This window comes from Leptonychotes weddellii, chromosome 13 (genome assembly GCF_054177405.1).
Source record: "Leptonychotes weddellii isolate Sample4059 chromosome 13, ASM5417740v2, whole genome shotgun sequence".
NCBI classification, from domain to species: Eukaryota; Metazoa; Chordata; class Mammalia; order Carnivora; family Phocidae; genus Leptonychotes; species Leptonychotes weddellii.
The window spans coordinates 25,560,056-25,582,243 of record NC_138381.1 but is presented as its reverse complement, the minus strand read 5'-3'; the positions used below and the strand labels follow the sequence as shown (position 1 = coordinate 25,582,243).

The window sequence follows — 22,188 nt, the reverse complement described above, 5'->3', positions numbered from 1 at the left end:
CCACCTTCTTGCTGGGGACTTTGGACAGACATTTAACCTTCCTGGTTCCATTTGTCTGACATGGAAAATGAGAGGATTGCACGAGAACTTTCAGTCCCTCCCCTCCTTCCCATCCCAGTCTATGAGTCTACAAATGCCTATACAGTAAATAAAAATTCAGCCAGCTGTCTGCACATCTAAATATTCTGATGTCCTTGTTGCCAACACCAAGCGTCAGGATATCAGACAGAACCCATTTCCTTTCCAGTTGGAGGCTGAGCACCGTAAACACAGCTTTCACATGAACCTGGCTGCCCTATTCCTGGTCCCTCCCCATCTACGTCTTGGGAAGCAGATGGAGGAGGCTGATTCCCCCAAGTTGCCAAGCAGGCTGCCTGAGCCCCTAGACTGGAAGGCGGGAGCCTAGTCCCCAGGGCTCTGCTTCACAGCCAAAACACACCGTATCATGTTCCTACTGGCTCTGAAGTCCTCGCACAGCCAAGAGAAATAGGCATTTGAGAGCAGAAAGGGGCAGCACTTGACCCCTGGCCTCTTTGGTCTGGCTCCCTCTGACAGGGTGAGGCAAAGGGCCTGGTGAGGGACAGGGAGGCCCAGTAGACACCCAGCCCCTCAGAGCTGGGCTCAAATCCCTAGCTCCCCGGGTCTGGGTTTCAGACTCTCAAGCTCTGTGACCTATAATGTTACTGCAAGCATCACTCCTTATAAGGGCTAGACACAGACGAGGTGGGCAATAAAGTGAAGCCATTCCTTTGAGTGACTGTTGATAATAAATCAGACACTCCCCAGATCTGCTCTCCAGTCTGACAGAGTCCAAGGGACACTTGGAACCTGTATTGTGGAACAACTGAAGATTCAGGGTTCTAGGCCAAGGCTCTCCAGTAGAAATGTAAAGCGAGCCATCAATGTGTATCATGTATATAATTTTAAACTTTTAGTAAAAAAAAAAAGTTTTAAAAAATCAAATATATTACATTTAAAAATAAAACATAACAAGTTTAATTAATTTTAATAATTTATTTAATTTAGCCTAATATACAAACTAGTGTCATTTTGACATGTAATCAACATTAAAAATGATTAATGATATTTTACATTCTTTTTTTCGTACTAAGTCTTCGAAATTTGGTGTGTATTTTACATTCACGGCACATCTCAGTTTGGACTAGCCATATTTCAAGTGCTCAGAGGCCACATGTGGCTAGCGACGACCATACCAAGTTGTGCAAATATAGAATAGAAAACACCATTGGATCCCAAACCAGTGGTGGCAACAGAAGTTGGCTGGGGGTGAGCAGGGTTTAATGTTCCTATCATCTCCAGCACCACCCCCAGCCATCCCCAGGAATTATCACGTTAATAACACTGAAATGCTAAAAATACTATTCTTAGATGTGGTGACTAGGCATTTCCTCAATCTTATGCAAAGGACGAATAAAAGGATTTTTGGAAAACTTTGCTATTTTTATTGATCTTTAGTACTGGAGTTAAGTAAAAACGAGAGGCTAGCTCTGTACACTCAATATTAACACCATGCCCTTCAGGATATCTTGCCCCTACGCTTCTTCAGTAAATACTTTTGGGACTGTGACTGACCAGCAGAGAGGGAGAGGCATTGGTCAGTGCAGAAAGCACCTGTGCGTGGGGGCGGGGTGGGGGGGTGTCTCAACAAATGAAGTGTTCAGTGCTGTTTCTTTCTTTAAATGTGATTTACATGAGGACCTTGAATACCAGTGCACAGCGTGCTGGTAGAATAGACTGCATGGGTGCAGGGTTAGAACAGAGTCAGGGCAGGAGGGGGTGGAGGGAAGGGTTAATGCGTGCAGATGGATTATTTGCTGCTAGTAGAGGGGAAGTTTGAGAAGCACCACGGTACAGACAACTCAAGGACAGGGTACCAGGCTGGGGGACTCAAGGATGCCGAGTATTAGGAACTGTACTATAGCAACGGGGGTTTTAAGTATAAGACACGTCAGAGAATATTGGACATCAGATACAGGGTTCAAGGGGACTGGGGCGTGGGCTAGGGGGAAAGCAGAGTGAAGAGTCCTCCTCCAGTCAGAAAATGGCACCGCGGTTTTTTCTACTAACTTCATGGCTTGCTCACCAAGCTTTCTTTGGTCCTTATTTTGTTGTGAGGATGGCAAGGTACTACATGTCCCTTCCTTGCTCCCTGACACCCCCCCATCCTCTCTCTCCCAGGCCGATTGTTACCTCTGCTAACAGAAGGTGGCAGGACAGAGGGGAGCACCCAAGAGGGTAGGCTCAGTGATACAGGTCCATACAACTCTTGGCACCTTACTAGTCTCTTCCTTGTAAAAACCGGGAGATATTACTAGCCTGATAGACTGGAGGCTGAACCAGATGTCTTCTAGTGCACAATTCTGGAACTCTAGGAAACAAGCCAAGAACCCTACAGCCTAAGTCTTGCTACCAGAGTGAGACTCCCACACATGGACCTCATGGCGCACCATTACCCTGACTCCAGCCTGGGCAGCGGTCATGTCCCACCAGAACAAGCTCCGTCCAGGCAACCACCCAACATCCCTCCCCATGCCCCCCAAACACACACACACACGTGCACACACATGTACATAGGCACATGCACACACACGCACACATACACACACAAATAGACACACATCTCCAGATGCACACATAGACACACACATGCACACACACAGACACATATACCTAGATGTGCACACAAGCATACACACACACAGACACATACCCAGGTGCAGACGGACAGACAAACACACACGTGCATGCACACAAACCCACAACTTCCTCCCCCTTCTGTGAGACTTTATCTACTCTCCAGAAATGAACACTTCTTTCTCCAAAGCATAGCCCTTTCCTCTTTCCAAACCCTGCCCAGACTTTTAATCTTCTGTGAAACCTTTCTGTATTAATCCTTAAAATCTGACCACCTCATTGATTGAACTATCTCCTCAACAAAGTTATCTACTTGTGCAACCAGCTTTTTAAACTATTTCCTTGCATATGAAAATAATAGTATGCTCTACAACCTTTCAGTGTGTTTGCACACCTATTATAGTACCAAGCGTAATGTTGTGCAAAAAGCAGGAGCTCATTAAAAATGAGCTAAAAAAAAATGATCTCCATAGAGTCTCTATGTGGAATTAATAATAGTTAACATTTATTTTGCATTTAACAGTGTGGCCAGCCCTGCACTAAGCACTTTATATACAATATCTCATTTCATCAATAACCCTATTAGATAGGTATTATAGATTTTTTATTTTAAAAAAAAGCTGGGAGATAGTAGATTCTAGAATACAAGGCAGTCTGATTTCAAATGCCACGCTTTTGCCCCTGCACAAAACAACTGTCTGTCCATTTACCCATTAACTACACTGAGACACTCAGACATTCAGTGAATTACCCGTCACAAGGTTGGGGCTAGAACCCAGGTACCCTCCACTGAGCATCACTGCCTCTTTCAAGCTTGGCAGTTGAATTCTTCCTTCCATGTGAGAGAAGTCATATATACAGGAAACAGCAAAGACTTTAAAGCCAGGCAGAACCTCAGTTTCACCTTTTGTAAGAAGAAAGCAGCGATAATTACCTCGCCAGGTTGCCGTGAGGATGAGGACCGAGGAGGACTCTCATGCATTTCCTGGCACAGAACTAGTGTGCAGTTACTGCCAGCTTTCAGCCTCTTCTCTCCCTCCGGCCTCCCCTCCTTCTCCCCCCTCCCCGATCCTACACACTCTGCAGCCTTGCAGGCAGCATCCTTGTTCAGTTTGCCTGACTTCGTCCTTGGGAGCCAATATCAGACCAAGCAGGCTGCCCCAAGCATACTCAATAAGGAGGTTTGGCCCCCCGACAGTCATGAAGACACTGCAGAGATGGGATCACAGAGCTTGTGTTGCTCATGCTTCATGGAGGCTCTCCCACTGAGCAGTCCAGATTCCATCCAAGAAAAAGACAACCACCCATTGTGGATGGGAGGAAAGCATCTGCTCTGGAAGGTCCCCCCTCCCCTGTTCGCGGGGAACCTGTCCCCCTCCCATAAACTCTACCTGTGCACTCCAGTTGCCCTCGCCTGTCTCGCTATGGTGGCATGAGGCTAAATTAATTAATGTGTGTAAACCATGTGGAAATGTTTGGCTTGCCAAGGGCTCCTGATAGGTTTGAAATACTATTGGAAGCAGTGGAAGTTGGCACGGCTATCTGGAGCAGAATTGATCTCACCCCCAGGACTCCTGAGACTGACTTTGGTTAATGGAGGCGTCTGCAGAAAGAGCGGGCTCTTCATTAAAAACACTGTGCATATATTTCAAACCCTTACTGGGGAACAGGGAGACAGAACTAAGAGGGAAAGAAAGACACCGGCATGGTCATTCTCCTGTGATGTGTCGAACCCAAAGGGAATTGCCCAAGGGTTGGGCAAAAGAGAGGGATACCGTAAGTGGTATCTTATAAAGTGAGGCACATGGGGCTGGGTGGGTTTGGGTGTCTCTGAGAGGCAAGAATCCAGTCCTACAGTTATGGGTGCTTGTCTCTGTGTGCACAGAGGATGGCTAGGTACATAATGCCCTTCCCTAAACAGACTCTTCTTTGCTCTTGCAACTCCACAAGCCTCCTGAAAAAAGGGGGCAGGGAAAGAAGCACCCTCACCTGAGGTGGGACAGACAAGGGGCTGGGCTTGGTTCCATCACAGCTGTTGTATCGTCAGGGGTCAACCAGAAAAGCAGAACCAGGAGAAGAGAATATATAATATATAAAGAGATTTATGGCAAGAAGCTGGCTTATGTGATTGTGGGGGTTGGCTTGGCAGGTCCAAACTCTGTAGGACAAGCTGGAACTCTCAGGCACGGGGTAAAGCTGCTGTCCACAGGTAGAATGACTTCTTTTCTTAGGAAAGCTTCAGTTCTGCTCATAAGGCCTTTCAACGGATTGATTCAGGTCCACCCAGATCATCTAGGACCATTTCTTTCAGGTAAAAGTCAGCCAATCGATCGTGGACTGTAATCACATCTACCAAGTACCTGTGTACCGACACCCACGTTGGTGCTTGAGTAATAGGGACTGTAGCCCAGTCACCTATGCATAACACTGCCCATCATGACTGCTCTGTCCTCCCCCCACTCAGCCCCCACCTCCTCTACCATCAGGCCCCCACCACCTCCAGAAGCCTCCTGCTCTCGCATGGTTCTGCAGTGTCCCAGTCACCCAGGAATGGCCCGTGAGCTGTCTGCCAGCCAACCCCATCGAAACCTCGAACAGGTCTCCAAGATAGGCTGCCTGCACGGCTTCTCCCTGGTCATCACTTCCCCAGCGGGTGCCTGGAATAGCCTCCCACCTGCTCTCCCTGCCTCCAAATCCTCATTGCCAGGAGAGTGTATTTCTAAGCTCCATACCTGGTCCAACTCTTTGGGGACTAAGACTCCTTCAGCAGCTGCCCACAGGGTTCCTGTTGAATCATGGGCTCCTCCGAGTGGCATCCAGCCTTCCTTCTTGTCTGCCTCCCTTCCCCTCTGTGCTTCCGTGGTTCCTGGAAATGACCACACTGCCCACCTCCATGCCAAGGCCCACGTTCCCCTCTGCGTTCACACATGTCTTTCCCTCCTCACTGAAGACTAGCTCCCCAGGTGAGAGAAGCTCCCGCTCTGGCTCCCTCCCCTGCTTCATGGGGATACTCCACTCTGGGATAGAACTACCTGCCCATCATCTGCCCCCACCTCGAACTAAGCATCGCACCTCTGCCCCCCCAGCGCCCATCCCAACATCCGTAGGGCTTACGATGTGTGTCCTGCAAATGCTGGCTGGGTTAGTGGACAGAATGTGCCAGCAGGGTTTTCCCAGCACCCCTCCGTTCGCTTGGCTCCTCACGTTCTTCCTCTGCCTGTAGTTCTGTCGGAAACTTACTGGGGTAGGGAGTGGTTTCTTCTCCCTCTGCCCTCCCTGTCTTCCAGTTGTTTTGACCAATACCACTGTCATGATAAATTATGATTCACGGAAGTTATGGCCTGAGGTGTTGGGGCCCATTTCAGGAACTGAAAAAAAGCACAGGACAGTGCAACCAAGAGGGTAAGGCAGGCAGGGTGAGATGCGGGGCTGGACGCTGGTCTGAGGCTGCAGGGAGCCTCCCCAGGGTACTCAGCAAGCACAGTCTCAAGTACATCTCTGGAGGACCCTCTGTGGGCAACAGGAGGAGGGGCCGGGAGACCAGCCACCTGGCTGTTTCTGGAATGCACTTCAGAGGAGATGAGGGATGGACCTCGGCAGGGGCCAGAAGAGGAATCACCAAGATTTGAGGATCCAAATCTGGGATGAAACTAGGAAACCTGCCCATACAGACAGATGTTCAGACATTTTTAAAGAACAAACTACTTTACAGCCCCAGACTTTCATTCATTCAGCAAATATTATTTGAACATGTGATTGGTTATACGCCTAGAGACAGTAAAATAGGATTCCTACCCTTGAGGGGCTTCATCCCAGTGGGAGGCAAGGACAGGAAATGAATGGGGGTGGGATTTTTTTTAAAAGATTTTATTTATTTATTTGAGAGAGAGAGCAAGAGAGTACACATGAGCAGGGGGGAGGGGCAGAGGAAGAGAGAGAAGCAGACTCCCCACTGAGCAGGTGCGGGGCTCTATCCCAGGACCCTGGGATCATGACCTGAGCCAAAGGCAGACACTTAACCAACTGAGCCACCCAGGCGCCCAAATGGGGGTGCTTTAGACTGTCAGGTGGTGGTAGCATGCCGAAGAAAGTCACAGGTAAAAGAGATGGAAAGTCAGTGGGGTGGAGGGTGGTGTGTGTGCTACACTAGAGAGGTGTCTGGAGAATGCCTGAGGAGCCGTGACTAAGCAGGGGAGGGTGGTCTAAGCAGCGGGAGTGGCATGTGCAAAGGTCCTGGAGCAGGAGTGGGTTTAACATGCTCTAGGTAGGGGAGGAGAGGGTGTCAGAGATGGAGCCAGAAGTCAGGTTGTGGAGGCCAAGTGGGAAGCAGAAGCACTTGGGCTTGTGTCTGCATGAGCTAGGCAGTGTGTGGAGAGGCCTTCCTCGGGGAAGAGACTCGTGCTACACATTCAAAGGACCACTCAGACTGTCAGGCTGGACTGAGGAAGCCGAGACACATACACAGAAGGCGGCGGCGGCGGCTGCCTTGGGCTCTGCCACGAGCAGTGAAGGCGAGGAGAAAGGCCAGTTCCAGATGTAACATAGAGGTGGAGCTAACGGGAGGTGTTGGTGCATTGCGGCGTGGCGTGTGAGAGAAAGAGTCCTGAGCACCTGCGGGGTGTCTTAGTCCATTCTGGTCACTGTAACAAAAACCACTGACTGGGTGGCTCATAAACAGCAAACATTTATTTCTCACAGTTCTGGAGCCTGGGAAGTCCAAGATCAAGGCACCCCAGATTCGGTGTCTGGTGAGGACCTGCTTCCTGGTTCCTAGACGGCTGTCTTTGGTTGTGTCCTCACATGGTGGGAAGGGCAGTGGAGTTCTCTGGGGTCTCAGACAAAGGCACTCATCCCCTTCGTGAGGGCTGCTCCCTCATGACCTAATCACCTCCCAAAGACCCCACCTCGTAATACCACCACACTGGGGGGGTAGGTTTCAACATAGGGGCTTGGGGGACGCAAGCATTCAGTCCATAGCGGTGAGTGACAGTCTTTTTTACTGAGACTGGGGAGCCTCCCGGGCTGGTCAGGTCTGAGGAGGTGCAGGCCCCTCAGCATATACCCAACACATAAGCCTTTTACTGAGTGGAACCTGTTTTACATTGAGGGCCACCTACACATCCACAAGGTAGCTGTGGCTCACACATACCACGGAGACCTGAGACTCAGAACATCCTCAGGTGCCTTCTGATCAAAATCGAGTCAGCAGGGCTTTGCTGCTCAGTGTGCATTTACCCACGTCGGTTATCTCTGTCACTCTCTACCCATCAGAAGGTATTACTCAGAGCTTCCTCTTTCCTGTTTGAAATGGTCTCCCTGCGGAGAGATAGACAAAAAGACATCTGAGGGGCGCCTGGGTGGCTCAGCCGTTTAGCGTCTGCCTTCGGCTCAGGTCATGATCCCAGGGTCTTGGATCGAGCCCCGCATCGGGCTCCTTGCTCAGCGGGGAAGCCTGCTTCTCCCTCTCCCACTCCCCCTGCTTCTGTTCCCTCTCTCGCTGTCTCTGTCTCTCTGTCAAAAAATTTAAAAAATAAAAAAATAAAAGACATCTGAGATGTGGGGTCTTAAAGGGAGTGGGGATGGAGGGGAGCAGAACCTCATCCCTGTGGGTGGGGTGGGGGGATTCAATGGACTGCTCCCCACCCCCCACATTTCTCCCAAGGCTCTCTTGGGTGGTCGGTATTGGCAGGGCTGCGTTATGACTTGTGGGGACTCTAGGCACTTGGCTTTCACAGGTCCCTTTCTCCATAAAAAAATATTAAAAATTATATTTTATGACTGCTTTGGTATTGAGGTGAATATAATGCAGGCTGGATTATATGTGGGTTTTTTTTCCTTCTGATTTTAAAAGAAATGAAAGCAATTTTGTGGGCCCTTCTAAGTGTCATGGGCTCCAGGCACAGCACGTGCTGTGCCCAGGGAGAAGTGTCCCTGTGTATAGGACGAGAAGAAGGTGGGTCTGGAGCAGCAGTGGACGTCAGGAGACCTGGGCCCCTGTCCTGACCCCTGAACAAGAAGCTATGAGACGTCCGATCAGTCTCCCCACCTCTCAAGGCCTCTGCCTCCTCCTCTTTCCGAAGGGGGACGCAGAACTTGACCACCTCTCGGCTGCCTTCTAAGCAGCGACTCCCCAAGATTCTAACTAAAGCCTGCAGACCTCGAGCTTCATTTTTAACTTTCTGACCCCAGGGGAAGCCTCTTCCCCCGCCCCAACTACAATATTAAACTTGTTTTCCTTTCTGGATCTCCTTCTCTCATCAAATCATGTGCTGGTATGTGCAGCCACTGATTTCCAAAAGGCAGCCATAAAACCATAATGAGTATGGAGATACCAACGTGAAATGACAGAGAGAAAGTCATAAACATTCAAATAAATATATAAATATAAACGAGTCTATAAACCAAACCCAGGAGGTATTTTAAACGCATAATGTAGCCTTTATATCTCTTACTTTGCGCAGCAGAACTTTCAAAGGAAATTCATTTAATTCTATTGCTCACACCCCTAACCCCCATCCAGGAGTAATCGCTAATAACCAGCACCATTACCGCCTCCCTCCTGATGGAGAGTTCATTTCAGAAGCTCGTTCTTGAATTCATTATCATGCTGGAAATGAGCTGAATCACAGCAGATGTGACCACATGACGATCCCCTGCTTCCTTCCAGTTGGGTTCGGCAAGATGCCTGCCACAGCCCTGGCCCCAGCCCTCTCGGACTATGCGAAAGTGGTTACCTCTCAATACCTGGCCCGATTTAAAGAAGCTTGTCAGGAGTTAGGAAGAGGGCAGATAATTCTGTTTTATTATGGGCTTGATGGGCGGAGGGACGCCGCTTCCCCCTCCCCGCCTCCCGCCCCCCGGAAGTATGACTGTGGCCCTCTCTCTCCAAAGGAAGGGAACCTAACCTAACCGTGGCTCACACCTCCAGCCCGGAAATGGCCAAGAGTGAACTGAGCCCTGCGTACACACCGGCCCTGATCCCAGTGCTGTCAGGTGCTCACTCATCTATCCCTCAACAAGCCCTGGACTAGATACAGGGCCCGATGCAGAATGTGTGGGTCTAGTGCAAAAGGAAGATATGGGGCCCTGGTTCTAAAAGCAGGGGAAACATGCAGTTAAATGTACTAAAATATGAAACTTTTCATCAGGTGGTTTTCTCTCTCTCTTCCCCCACCCTTGACCTGTCATGACCTGTCGTGATGTTTTTAGCTGCTATTAAATGTCACACTCCCAGGGGCACAGGGATTCTTGCTAGGTGTGCACAGATCCTCACCACACGGGGCCAGCCAGCGACTCAGCATAAGCACAAAAGACCCACTGCCGGCAGGCTCCCTCCCATCAGCCATCAGACTGCCGCACCCTGCCCCAGCCAGCATGGGGGAGCTGAGCCCAGTGTCTCCCCTTCCCGCAAGCCCTCCACCCCAGCCCACAGTGAATGGATGACCCCCAAGGGACTGCAACCTCTGGGCCAGGTTTCGCTTGGTACCAGGAACAGGCCAAGATGCTGCAGTGCGCATCACATAACTCCGCCCCTCCCCATACCTATGCACCCCTGAGCATGGAGGGTAGAGCAGTCCCTGAGTGGGGGGCCAGGAGAGAGAGGCCCTGAGCACCTAAAGGCAGTTGAGAACAGGAGAGGCGGCAGGGGGCAGGACTGAGTGTAAACCAAGGATCCAAGCTTCCCCTGTTCATGGTCCACTGTCCTATTAAAAGACAAAACACAAATTTAAGATCTTGAACAATTAAACATATTTGAATTATTAAGAATTTCAAGATGGTGATTATATAGCATCAAACCCCAAGCCTGGGGCCCTTTTAAGCACAAGACTATATACAACTACACTGGTCACATGCCCACAAAGCCAACTCTGGGTAGACGGTACCACTGTCCTAATTTTACAGGCGGGACAACCCAGGCCCTATAATTAGCCCAAAGTCATGATGCTGGGGTATAGGGGAACACTAAGCCTCAAACTCTGTAATCTGGCTCCAGAGCCTCATCCTTTACCATTTCCCTATGCTCTCCTTCATTCTACCAAACCCAGCCTCCTCCCCCAGGGTGATCAGCACAGTACCACATGGCCTGGTAGAAAAGGCAAAAGAGAATGCATGGCCCAGCCTGCCCCACAATGCTGACTCATGCTGACTGGCTGTGTGGCTTTGGGCAAGTCACTCAGCCTCTCTGAGCTTTAGCCCAACCTGCCACATGGAGGCACTGTGAAGAAAAAATTTGGAAGGGGCGCCTGGGTGGCTCAGTTGGTTAAGCGACTGCCTTTGGCTCAGGTCATGATCCTGGAGTCCCGGGATCGAGTCCCACATCGGGCTCCCGGCTCAGCGGGGAGCCTGCTTCTCCCTCTGACCCTATCCCCTCTCATGCTGTTTCTCTCTCTCTTTCTCTCTCAAATAAATAAATAAATAAATAAAATCTTTTAAGAAAAAAAGAAAAAATTTGGAGGGATACAGGTATATATTTATAGAGAAGCACCAGTGTCACCTAATATATCCAAGACAGGTAGGAGAGCCTGACCCGAACTGGAGCTCTCAACCATCTCCTTCTTTCCCGGGCTTTTCCCCACCCCTCTGTAGCCAACTGACCCTGACCCTGAATGTCTAGGGAGGCCCGTGTAAGTGCTTTGTAATGTAACCACTCTGTGGCCACACAGTAAGAAAGGGACAAGGCTAGACCAGTTTGCCATTCAGGTCTCTAAAGGATGTCATATTTTCTGTGTCCATGTACAGCCACTTTGATTTCATCATCTTAATTACAATGGAGTTTTTTTCTGCTATGTGTACAGTCCATGGGGCTAGCTGTCTCCATTAGTGATCCAGGACTCCTCCTGCCCAGCCTGACATCTGCACCTCTGAGTAAATGTTTGCTGAATGAAGTCATCAAAAGTCTGCACAACGGGGCTCCTGGGTGGCTCAGTCGGTTCAGCTTCAGACCTTTGGTTTCGTCTTAGGTCATGATCTCAGAGTCGTGAGATCGAGCCCTGCCTTGGGCCTTAGTGGGGATCTTGCTTCCCCTCTCCCTCTGCCCCTACTCGTGCTCGCTCGCTCTCTCTCTCAAATAAATAAATCTTTTTTTAAAAAGTCTGCATGATGTTTTTCCTCAAATGAACTCATCCGATAAGCATTGACTTAAGGGGCCCAAATCTGTAGTAAGGCGAGAAAAACCTTGCTGACCCTTAGCTTTTAGGTCTCTTCTGCTGAACTAGAGTGACACGTATACTTCCTCAAGACAAGCAGGAGCTTTCCCTGGGTCTTATCAGAGAAGTTTCTGTTTGGGCAAGACTGGTTGGAAGATCTGAACAGTCGGAGCCTTTGCGTCTGCCACAGCAGTAACTTAGGCCGACTGAGGTTGTGCGTGGCTGATGGGCCGTGCATGATGCCCAAGGGCCCCCATCTCTTGGGGATCCGGGGCCCGACCTAGGAGCCTGGTTCACTACCCCCAGCAAGCCAGACACATCTGGGAATTTGCCAGAATGTCAGCTCTCAACTTCAGCCAAGAGAGTTATTTCATGAACTGTCAAAAGGCCATAGATGAGCCATAGGATGGTCAGTGGTTGTTAGGAACATGTGTAAAGTGCTCAGCACCATGCCTGGTACATAGTAAGTGTTCAACTAAAATGTCAGTCCCTGACAAATGTCACCTCTCTTGGGGAGGCTTTGTGGGCAGTCGGATTTGTCACTTATTCCTTGCGGGAATTGGAGACTCTTGGCCCCAAAGAGGGACAGTAGGAGAGTTGAACACCGTGACGAAGGGAGGGTGACGGTGGAAGAAAGAGTTTGAGGCAGGGCAGGGTAACAGGAGCATCGATTATGGAAAACTGAAAACCCTGTCTACCTACTGCTCTGCTTCTCCATGGTCTGGCTCTGGAAACTCCAGGAAGATGGTTAGTGTAAGGTCGCTGGTATAATATGAAAAACATATCTACCCAGAATCACTTCTGCTGCTTGCACCTTCCCTGGAGACCATGGAGCTGTAATGGGCACATAAGTTGGTCTTTCCCGAACAAATTCGGGTTCTTGCATGAGATCAGAAGACACAAACAATCGCTCAGGTTCTTTCAAAGAAGTCTTCTCTTGGATCACTTTTTATTCTTGAGGCCAAACAGCTTGTACTTCCTCGTTATAAAATGCAGACATTCGAGTGCTTTCTCCAGAGCAAAAATTGGTTGACACTCCCTGCTGATGGATTCAAACATTTTGACTGAACTCATTCAAATTCCCATCAGTTTAGTCAATTGATGTCATATCAAATATCTGTCAGCACAACCAGCCAAGTCGATTAGACACCTGGTCTTTTTAGTCAGCTAAACTTGTTATTTCTGAAAACAAAAATAAAAAAAAAAATCGAGATAAAAGTAACCTATCAATTTAGTTAGCAACTGACTAATAACTTCCATCAAAAAAATATATTTTTGTCGAACTACTTTGATTTTTTTTCCCACTGAATCTACTAAATCAATCAGTTGTGCGTGGGGTGGGGAGGATATTGACCAGATGTGCAGCTTACTGAACAAGCAGGGAGGTGAACATCAGAAATGAAATCATCAAAACGATTCCATCAGAATGGCTACTGCTCAATCATCCACAATAACAATGAGAAATGGGATCCCGCAAGACGGATGACAGGTAGTCCCTAATCACAACAATTTGGTGCACTGACGAGCATTTTTTCTATTCTTTCTAGAAATTCACCTTCCTGTCTCGTTTGTCCATAATTGATAAGAAAATGGGTGTGATTGCCCGGGAGTGCTGATTTGTGTCCCCAATTGCCTGTCAAGCACCAACAAGCTGATGGCAGGTTCGCTGAAAACCGAAAGTTGATTGTATTTATTTGAGGTTCCCTTGAGTGTTATATTATCCTGAATTAATTCTGAAAGATATGATGCCTTCCCAAGTCCAGAGGTTATGATAAATTCAGTGTTTGACACGGTCTATGTTAGACCTGAACTAAAGAGTTAAAATCTATTTCTTTGTTTAAACTGAAACCATTCAACCTGGCCTTTGGCACCCTCCTTCTCTACCTTTACCCTTCTCTTAAGCCTCACCTCACCCTTTCCCAGTTCCCACCACCTCTCACCCCCTCCCCAGGATGCCTGGAGCCTTAATACCGTTCCAGAGCTCTCCCTGCACGGGCGACCATTTAATAGATCAAGTCACACGAAGGGATCTTTGACTCACTGTGCTAAATCTTTCCAAGGGTGCTTCTTCTTCAAAAAAGGATACCTGAAGAGGTCTGTGTTTAGTTCAAAGTAGTGAATCACTAATGGTATAATTTCAGATGCCAGGTAACTGGAGAGAGTCCCAAGTGTTAGCAGACATGGTTTTAACAAAGCCAAGTATTGTGAAGAGCCATCTTGCTTAAAGAATCAGAACACATTCACTCTCAAGTGTATTCAAGCAGAATTAAGTGGCCCACTTTTGTCCAATTCAAATTTTTCACTGGTCAGATTTTCTCCCGGTCATAGACATTTCTGCAGCAGGAATAAGCTGATTATTTATTGTTAGTCACTCACCACCTACAATTCACTTTTCCAATTTTCCGTGTTGCATGTACAGTGCCACTTTGTCAATCCCTGCAGTTTATTGACTGTGTTCTGATGGCTGGGGTAAACAAATTACTTCGGGAATGACTGGAGCAAAAAGGGCATTGCTCGCTGGCTTCTAATGATGGAACTGGTGTGTGATCCAGTTGGTCCTAATGTCAGGAGGCAATTCACCATCAGGACGGTGCAGGTTGCCATAACCCATCCTATGAGTGACAAAAATCTGTATGGTACCCAATACTGACCTTTTTTTATTCTCGGTAAATATCAGATAATACTAGATCAAATGATTTTGCAGATAAAATACTCCCAAATTTTAAAGTCTCCTCCTTTAAAACCCACTGAAAATATATGGCACAGTAACAACCCTGCTTTATAAATGCATTAAAAGCATCAATAACCAGGAAGTTCACATTCTTGCATTAGGCCAGAGGACATTTATTGGATCTAGAGCAAGTCCTTGCACTATCTAGACCCAAATCCATGCTTAGCTTAGTGGTCTGCAAATTTCTTTATTGTGCAATTCTACTAGAAAAATATTTTTGAGCAGGCACCCCCAGTACATTTGTTTAATTATGAATTATATTTATGTACTTATATCAGCCAATATGTCAAGGCACAATACACGGTTAGGAGAGGGTCATCTTTAATGACAGTAAATGTAAATCCTTTTTAAAGTAGACTTCATGATTTTGACATTTTAGGGGCCTGTTCTTGTCATGGCTAATTAGGTTGTCATTGCCTTTACTTTCTAATGTAGCTGGAATAATCAGAAAATAAGCACAACTGAGGAAGCAATAGCCCCAGCACTCTCCTCTGACTTATTTGGGCTTTTTTAGTCAATCTTTCTTTATATTCTAAAGTTTCTTTGTAAGGATCTTGTTAATCCAAGTGTCCGTTTTGTGTAAATCTTTTTGTACCATGGGAATCCACTCTATTCCAGAATGATAATAATAATACTAATAACCAATAAAAAGCACGTATCCAGGAAGTTTGACTCCTGAGGCTACACAGACAGCCACCAACCTCCTGACCTTGCCACACTGACCTTCACCCAAGGTACGCAAGGTCCATACGTGACATGTGACAACTTGAAAAAGCATCTGAACCAGGACACTTTAAGTGTATCTCAATTTTTAGATAAAAATATCCATAGAAGTTCTAATATTTTCTATCCACACCCCAATGGACTGAGTGTCTGACATATCCCTCAGGATGAATGTCCCACTTTGGGAACCACGGGTTCTAGTTCACCTTAAAATACAGCCTCTTCTGGAGAGGAAGGTGGAGAGGCCCACTGAGACCAAGTCAGACTTGATGTCCTGCCCAGCAGTTTGGGCATCCTGGGGGCACTGGGAAGCATTAAAGAGTCTTTTGAAGAAGGGATGCTATGACCTGAGTTGCATTCCCTTGCAAGATTATTCTGAATGCGCTAAGAAGAATGGATTGCAGAGCATACACAGGAGTGATACACAGGAGTTATAACGGGAGAAAGGATAGTGGTCTGAATTAAGGCTGCAGCCTCTAAAATGGAAAAAAGTGGGCAGATTCACAAGATAGTAAAGATTTGGTTATTCATTAAACTTGCCCAAGGTTGAACAGCTGGTAGGCAGCAGAGCTAAATTTAGACCCCAGGTCCCCTCACTCCCAATACAGTGATTTTTCTTCTGATTTGCCGTGTCAGAGAACACCTGGTCCCTCGGTTTTATCCTCCCCCAGGGAGATAGGTGATCAGGAGCTAAGCCCAGACAGCAGCGTGCAGCTTCCAGCAGGGTGATGAAGGAAGGCAACCAGAGAGGAAACGCACTGCCTTCTCCAGATGTATTTGTCTTTGCAGGATCCATGAGGGGGCTCCATGAGAATCTGTGTTCTGGGTATTGAATCCCATACTGAAATCACACACTTTCCATGACAGCAAATAGAAACTCAAGTGACTATTCACTCCAGGCCAGGCCTTAACAAAACCCACAGCCCATCCTGCTGAAGGGTGGAAGGAGATAGGGAGGTACCAACTTGGGGGAAAGAGAAACAGACTCGTAATCATTCTCACTCAGGAGCCCTTGTCTCTTCTTCTAGACTGTTTAAAATCCTTCTTCCTTTAAGCTAAAACATTAGCTCCTCCAAAAATTCCTTCCTAATTACTCCTGCCCTCCTGTCCCCTGCCCCAATCTCCTTCCTTATGGCACCTCTTGTTCAGGGTTCAGTACAGAAAACAGAAGCAACTACAGGTATTTTAAGCAGAAAGGGATTTAATACAGGAATCTAGGGGCTCACGAAATTTGGGGCAGAGTTATAGGAGTGTGCTTTCTAGGTTGGGCCAGAAATGACTCCTGGAACCCTACAAAACTGACATACCATAGGGGCTACTACCTCAGAGGCCACCTCTGAAACTACTGAGTTCAAGAACCCACCACGAGGGGCACCTGGGTGGCTCAGTCGTTAAGTGTCTGCCTTCGGCTCAGGTCATGATCCCAGGGTCCTGGGATCGACCCCCGCATCGGGCTCTCTGCTCAGCGGAGAGTCTGCTTCTCCCTCTCCCACTCCCCCTGCTTGTGTTCCCTCTCCCACTATGTCTCTCTCTGTCAAATAAATAAATAAAAGCTTTAAAAAAAAAAAAAAGAACCCACCATGATATTCCAGGAATCAGAAAGCCAGAATCATGTGGTCACTATAGCTCCCGCCCCTCAAACCCCACAAAGCTGGTAGCTGAGCATTGAGTGGCAAAAAACGTCATCTGTCCATGACCTTGCTTCCACAAAAAAACAGCTAAAAGATCAAGACTTCTGCTTCACTTCTACCTTCTAGACTTTGCCTACATGCCTCTACTTGACAATGCCTGATTTTATTCCAGAACTTTAGTTGCAAGGGAAGCTGACAAATTTGATTTTTAACTTTCTAGACTCCTGTATATAGTAGGGTGCCCTAGGAAGACTGAGCAAGCCACACTAGGGGTTCCAGCATGGGACCTCCCAAATAATGCATCTTATGGTATTTTTACGTGTCTAACCACCCCTCAGCTCCTGGAGGACAGGGGTCATGTCTTTCACATCCTTTAAGGCTACAAGACTTGCAGAGGAGAGGTTCTTGCTAAGGACAACCAAATAATCAAATGGTCAAACTCACTGTTTCAGTACTTTCTTACTTTGCTTTCTGATTCTGTTCCTGCCTTTAAATGTTGTCTCTGCATTAAACCTCCTTGAAGATAATGCTAGTTGGTACTTCTCAGGCGTATCCCCACAGAGTGAGCCACAGAGCGAGGTATATACTTTCCTCAATTGGTGGGTGATTGTGTTTCACAGCTGACCCCCAGCTGGTTTTTCTTCCCAAGAGACATTTCTGCCCCATGAGGCTCGGCCAATAGGAACCCGATTTCCTGCAAAAGTGTGAGGCCAACCGATCTTTCGTATCTGAACTATCATCTTGTTTTGGCAGCAGGGTAGCTCCAAGCGGGTAAGCAGATGCCCTCTACACTATTCTACTTGGTTGCTATGGGGATTAGGTAGGATAACACAGGAACAATACCTACCACATAGTAGGTGTTCAGTAAGTGTCGATTTCCTTCCTTCTCTCCAAGAACTTCTTCCTCCATAAAAAATATGTCTTTTGGGGCTCAAGCTAAGAGACTGGCTAATTAGCTCCTTGAAGAGGTATTAATGGCTAGTGTATTAGTTATCTACCGATGTGTAACAAATTGCCCAAAATTTAGCAACTTAAAACAGCAAAAATGTCTTTGGCCAGGATTCTGGGAGGAGTATAGCTGGGTGGTTCTGGCTGAGGGTCTCTCATGAGATGGCTGTCAAGGTGACAGGCAGGGCTGCTGTAGTCTGAGGGCTTTCCTGGAGCGGGAGGATCTGCTCTCAAGATGACTGTCTCGTGCAGCTAGCTAGTTCATGCTGCTTGTTGCCAGGAGCTCTCAGTTCCTCTCCACAAGGAGCTCCTAAGGCTGCTGGAGTGCCATCACGACATGGCAGCCACGTGCCCAGAGCCAGTGACCCAGGAGCGCCAGGCCGAAGGGCCGTGGCTTTTATAACCTGGCCTCGGAAGCCACAGAGCCTCCTTTCCATAATGTCTGGCCTGTTACACAGGTCAGCTCTGTGAGCACCGGGAGGCAAGGGCCACCAAGGGCCACTGTGACAGCAGCAGGCTGCCACACCTCCTAATGGCCTCATCCTGTAAATGAGCTCTTCCGGGTACTGTCACTGTGATTTGGAAAGGACTTTGACTGTCTCAGTGCAACCTTGTGAGATATCCTTAGAGATACTTTAATCTTTGTACGATTTTAGCTCTGGAGTGCACTTATTCGTCACTCAGGAAATATGTGAAGAATGAATAAATTTGTCCTTTAAGCAACATATAGGCATTCCCCAAAATGGAGCAGCTCAAGAGGTAAAGCACCTAGGAGGCTTTCTTGTGAATATAGATGTGTACGAATCATGTATTATGTGTGTGTGATAAAATGTCACCCACAGGGACGCCTGGGTGGCTCAGCTGGTTAAGCGGCTGCCTTCGGCCTGGGTCATGATCCCAGTGTCCTGGGATCGAGTCCCACATCGGGCTCCTTGCTCAGCAGGGAGCCTGCTTCTCTCTCTCTCTCCCTCTGCTTGTGCTCTCTCTGTCAAATAAATAAAATCTTAAAAAAAAAAAAAAAGTCACCCACAATAAGAACTTGGGAACATATGAACTATAATAAAAGAATTAGTGATAATCACTGAATTCCTTTTTTATGTAGAGGAATAAAAATACATATAAATATATACACATAAAATATATATAAATGTATATATACATATAGATGTATACTCTACATAAAATATATATAAACCTATATATACATATAGATGTGTACTCTATGTAAGAATGAATATGTATATATATCTTCTTTCTTCAATAGATAGGGATAGAAGTGTATGACAACTATAAATTATAATTAAAGAATAGAATAAAATGGTATAAACCTTGACAAAGCAAAAATAATAATAGTAATAAAATTAGTAAAAATTGATGAAAGCATAGAAAACCAATTTTCTTATTTTTCTAGTAAGAGGCATTCAGTACTACCTAAATATGAAACCTGGGGGTTTCTTTGAAAGATACTAAGTTCTTAATTTTTTTAATGGTTTTTCTGTTTTCTTAGCCTTAAAAGGTTATAAAAACTAAAAATACTTCCTGTGATGAATAAACATTTATCTGAAGTTTAGCACTTTTCTGGTTTCACTTTAATTCATTTTTCTTTTATTTAAGTCACACAAAATTAAATATGATACTTTCCATTAAAAATAGCTCTAAAGCAAAAACAAATAGCTCATAAGGCATAATCCTATTTCTAGAAAAGAATTTTGTCTGTCTGTTTCTCTTGCTGCTTGGGTATATGAGCAGAGAGGTGTCTGGGAGGACAGCTCCCAAATGTTTATGATGGCCATTTCCGCATTTGGGAAATGCCAGTAAGCCTCTGTATTCCTCCTATGCTCCTCAGTAGTTGAAATTTTCATGGCAACCATATATGATTTTATAAACATGGCAATGCGGGGCTTAAAATAAAAAGAATATGATTATTGGGCAGGTGATATTGTCATCTCATTTTAAGGCATATTCCCCAAAATGTTTGTGTCTTAGCACCTCAGAAGCCCTTGAAGATGTTATAGATGGGTCATTGGTTTTGAGAGGTGTACTTTACCTGCCTCTTGATGAACCATTTGTCTTCTCCCTGATCTATGATCCCCATCTACACCTCTACCCAGAACTGGACCCCTTCTAAAGGCAAAGCACTGCGAGTCTGGGAGTTCTGGTTGAATCCTACTTCTTAGTTCACAGTTTTATCAGGCCTGGGCATGAAGGAATTAGGAGCATCACCAAAAAGGCAATACAATCATGTGGAAGGACGGGCCCGAGAGGAAAAGAGATGTGTCTATAAACACTGAAAAAAAAAAAACCAGAAAGAAACAGGACACAAGACTCCTTCACATTCAATTCAAAGATCTCTTAAAAATTGATCTTAGGAAAATTATGATATTAAAAATCTTTCTACCAACAGGCAAGTTTTTGGTTTTCATGACTTCTTTCATCCTTGGCCTACCAGGTTTCCCCACTGAGAATCTTGTGGGGGACATTCCCTTGTCATATAGGCTTGTCTTGCATATTGCAGCATATTTAGCCTCCCTGGCCTTCACTCAATAAATAGTAGTGGTACCCCTCAGTCACTGAGACAACCAAAAGATGCTCCCCTCATTTCCACCTTCATTTCCTACCCACCCCCGCAGTGGGAACCAGGGCAGTCCCATCCCTGGACACTCACAGTGTGCCTTCTGGTTTCCGTGAGGACAAGAAGAGCTTTTGCTTGCTCACTGTTGAATCACTACTGACTGGCGCATATAGTAGGTACTCAACAAACACATTTGACTGAATGAGCAATATCTGATAGAGGATCTGCTGTGGAGAAATTAGTGTTTTAGGAAGATTAACATTTCTAAGTATTTACATCAGCAAATCCTCTCTCATTAAATTCCTGGTAGTTAGAGGCTTTCAAGCTTATGAACAGCCCCAGAAAACCTGGGAGGACGTAGGCAAAGTGACATTTGTTGACATCTACGGCACGCGGGGTGGTGGGCTGCTCATCCCTCTCCGGGTAGTAACCACCATCCTGCCTCCCAGATGAGAAGGAATCTGTGCATCCCATGGCGCAATGGTAGGTGGCAGGGCTAGAATTTGGATGGACTCCCGAGGCCATGCTCTTCTGGTTCCACTCACTGTGACCATCCCAGTGGGGTTTGCTCATCAACACTCACCCTCCTTTCAGATGCTCTCGAGAAAACACATCTTCAGAGATTTCACAACAAACGCCACTTCTTTTCCAGTGATGTCCAGACAAATTCCATCTCTACAGAGTCTTGGCTGCTTAAATATAGCCAACGTATCTCTCCCATTACCTCAGCCAAGCCTCAGGGGGTCAGAGGACAAGCATCTTGGCAAATGTCTTCGGCCACTTGCAAAATGCATACATTCTTTAACACTCAACTGGTGTAACCCCAAGTGGCTTCTTCAGGGTTCTGAGGAAAGCTCATTTGGTAAATCTGGTTAGGCATGAAGGAGGAGAAAGGGTGGGATGAAGCTGGAATTAAGTCCCCGTTTCCCCGCCAGCCTCCCTCTGGTTCTCCTTCTTAAGTAGCTGTCCCAGGGGCTGGCTATCTCTAAGGCCAGATGATGTGCCAGGAGCCATGCACAGGGCAGTGTGACAGATCACCTCGCCTCCTCTTCTCCGGGAAGAGTGTTGCTCCATGCTTCACAGGATTCATGCAAGAAGGGGGGAGGAGGGAGAAGCCTCACTAGAGAGTCTGGCAGCTTGAAGGCTGCGGCCCCTTCAGAGCAGGGACAAATGGCTCCAGAGCACCCATCTGTCTTCCCAGCCCCATCTCCCCTCCAACTCCAACCCTTCTCAGCACCTCTCCAGCCAGCACTTAACCCTCCCCCTGTGCTGTGACTCTGCTTTTCCTCTTCTCTCCTCTCCCCCTTCCCCTTTATTCTCCCCCCTCCTCCGCCACATCCCTCCTTGTCTACCTGTAAATACCCTTGTTCCTTTCTGCCAACCCCAGCTGTGTTCCTTTCTCACTACCTCCACAAAATATCCCCTTCCAGTCCAGGCAGCACTTTCTCTATTCAGTCTTTTTTGATGTGGCACAAACTTACTGTGTGATTACTGATGTTCTTACTAGTGCTGCAGCCCCCTTCCCCCACCCCAGCACCCCCACTGGAGTTTGCTGTGAAGCAAGGCTGCGTGACATGTCGTAACTAAAGCCCCCTAACCTTGACTCGCCCCAGCATGGGCCCAGGCTCTGTCCTCTTTGGGGGCCATTCACAGCCACAACCCATCTATGTCTCCTCTTTATTGTCTTGTAGGAGTTTATAAGGCAAAGGTGAGCTTTTGATTTAGGTATTTTCAATAATGGGATGAGCTTCCACTTCCATAGGTGCCCCGTTCTTATTTCCA

At 47.0% G+C, this 22,188-nt stretch overlaps 2 protein-coding genes and 2 long non-coding RNA genes across 4 annotated transcripts in view; 2 read left to right on the top strand and 2 right to left on the bottom strand.

Annotated features, from left to right (window-relative positions):
• Positions 1–22,188, top strand: part of SLC14A2 (solute carrier family 14 member 2) — a 453,812-nt gene that overhangs the window by 368,505 nt on the left and 63,119 nt on the right. The window lies entirely within an intron of this gene.
• LOC145716755 (uncharacterized) lies at positions 3,156–6,016 on the bottom strand. Its single transcript, XR_014139618.1, has 3 exons — positions 5,770–6,016; positions 5,388–5,521; positions 3,156–5,015 (listed from the first exon to the last, which is right to left on the bottom strand). It is a non-coding gene; the product is annotated as an uncharacterized LOC145716755 (long non-coding RNA).
• Positions 6,679–21,711, bottom strand: LOC145716756 (uncharacterized). The gene is made up of 3 exons (XR_014139624.1): positions 20,990–21,711; positions 12,591–12,983; positions 6,679–10,358 (listed from the first exon to the last, which is right to left on the bottom strand). It is a non-coding gene; the product is annotated as an uncharacterized LOC145716756 (long non-coding RNA).
• The window catches only part of SLC14A1 (solute carrier family 14 member 1 (Kidd blood group)), a 118,369-nt gene continuing 116,278 nt past the window's right edge, over positions 20,098–22,188 (top strand). The window contains exon 1 of the mRNA XM_081801305.1: positions 20,098–20,108. The gene's annotated coding sequence lies outside the window, so the exon portion shown is untranslated. The remainder of the gene's footprint in view (positions 20,109–22,188) is intronic.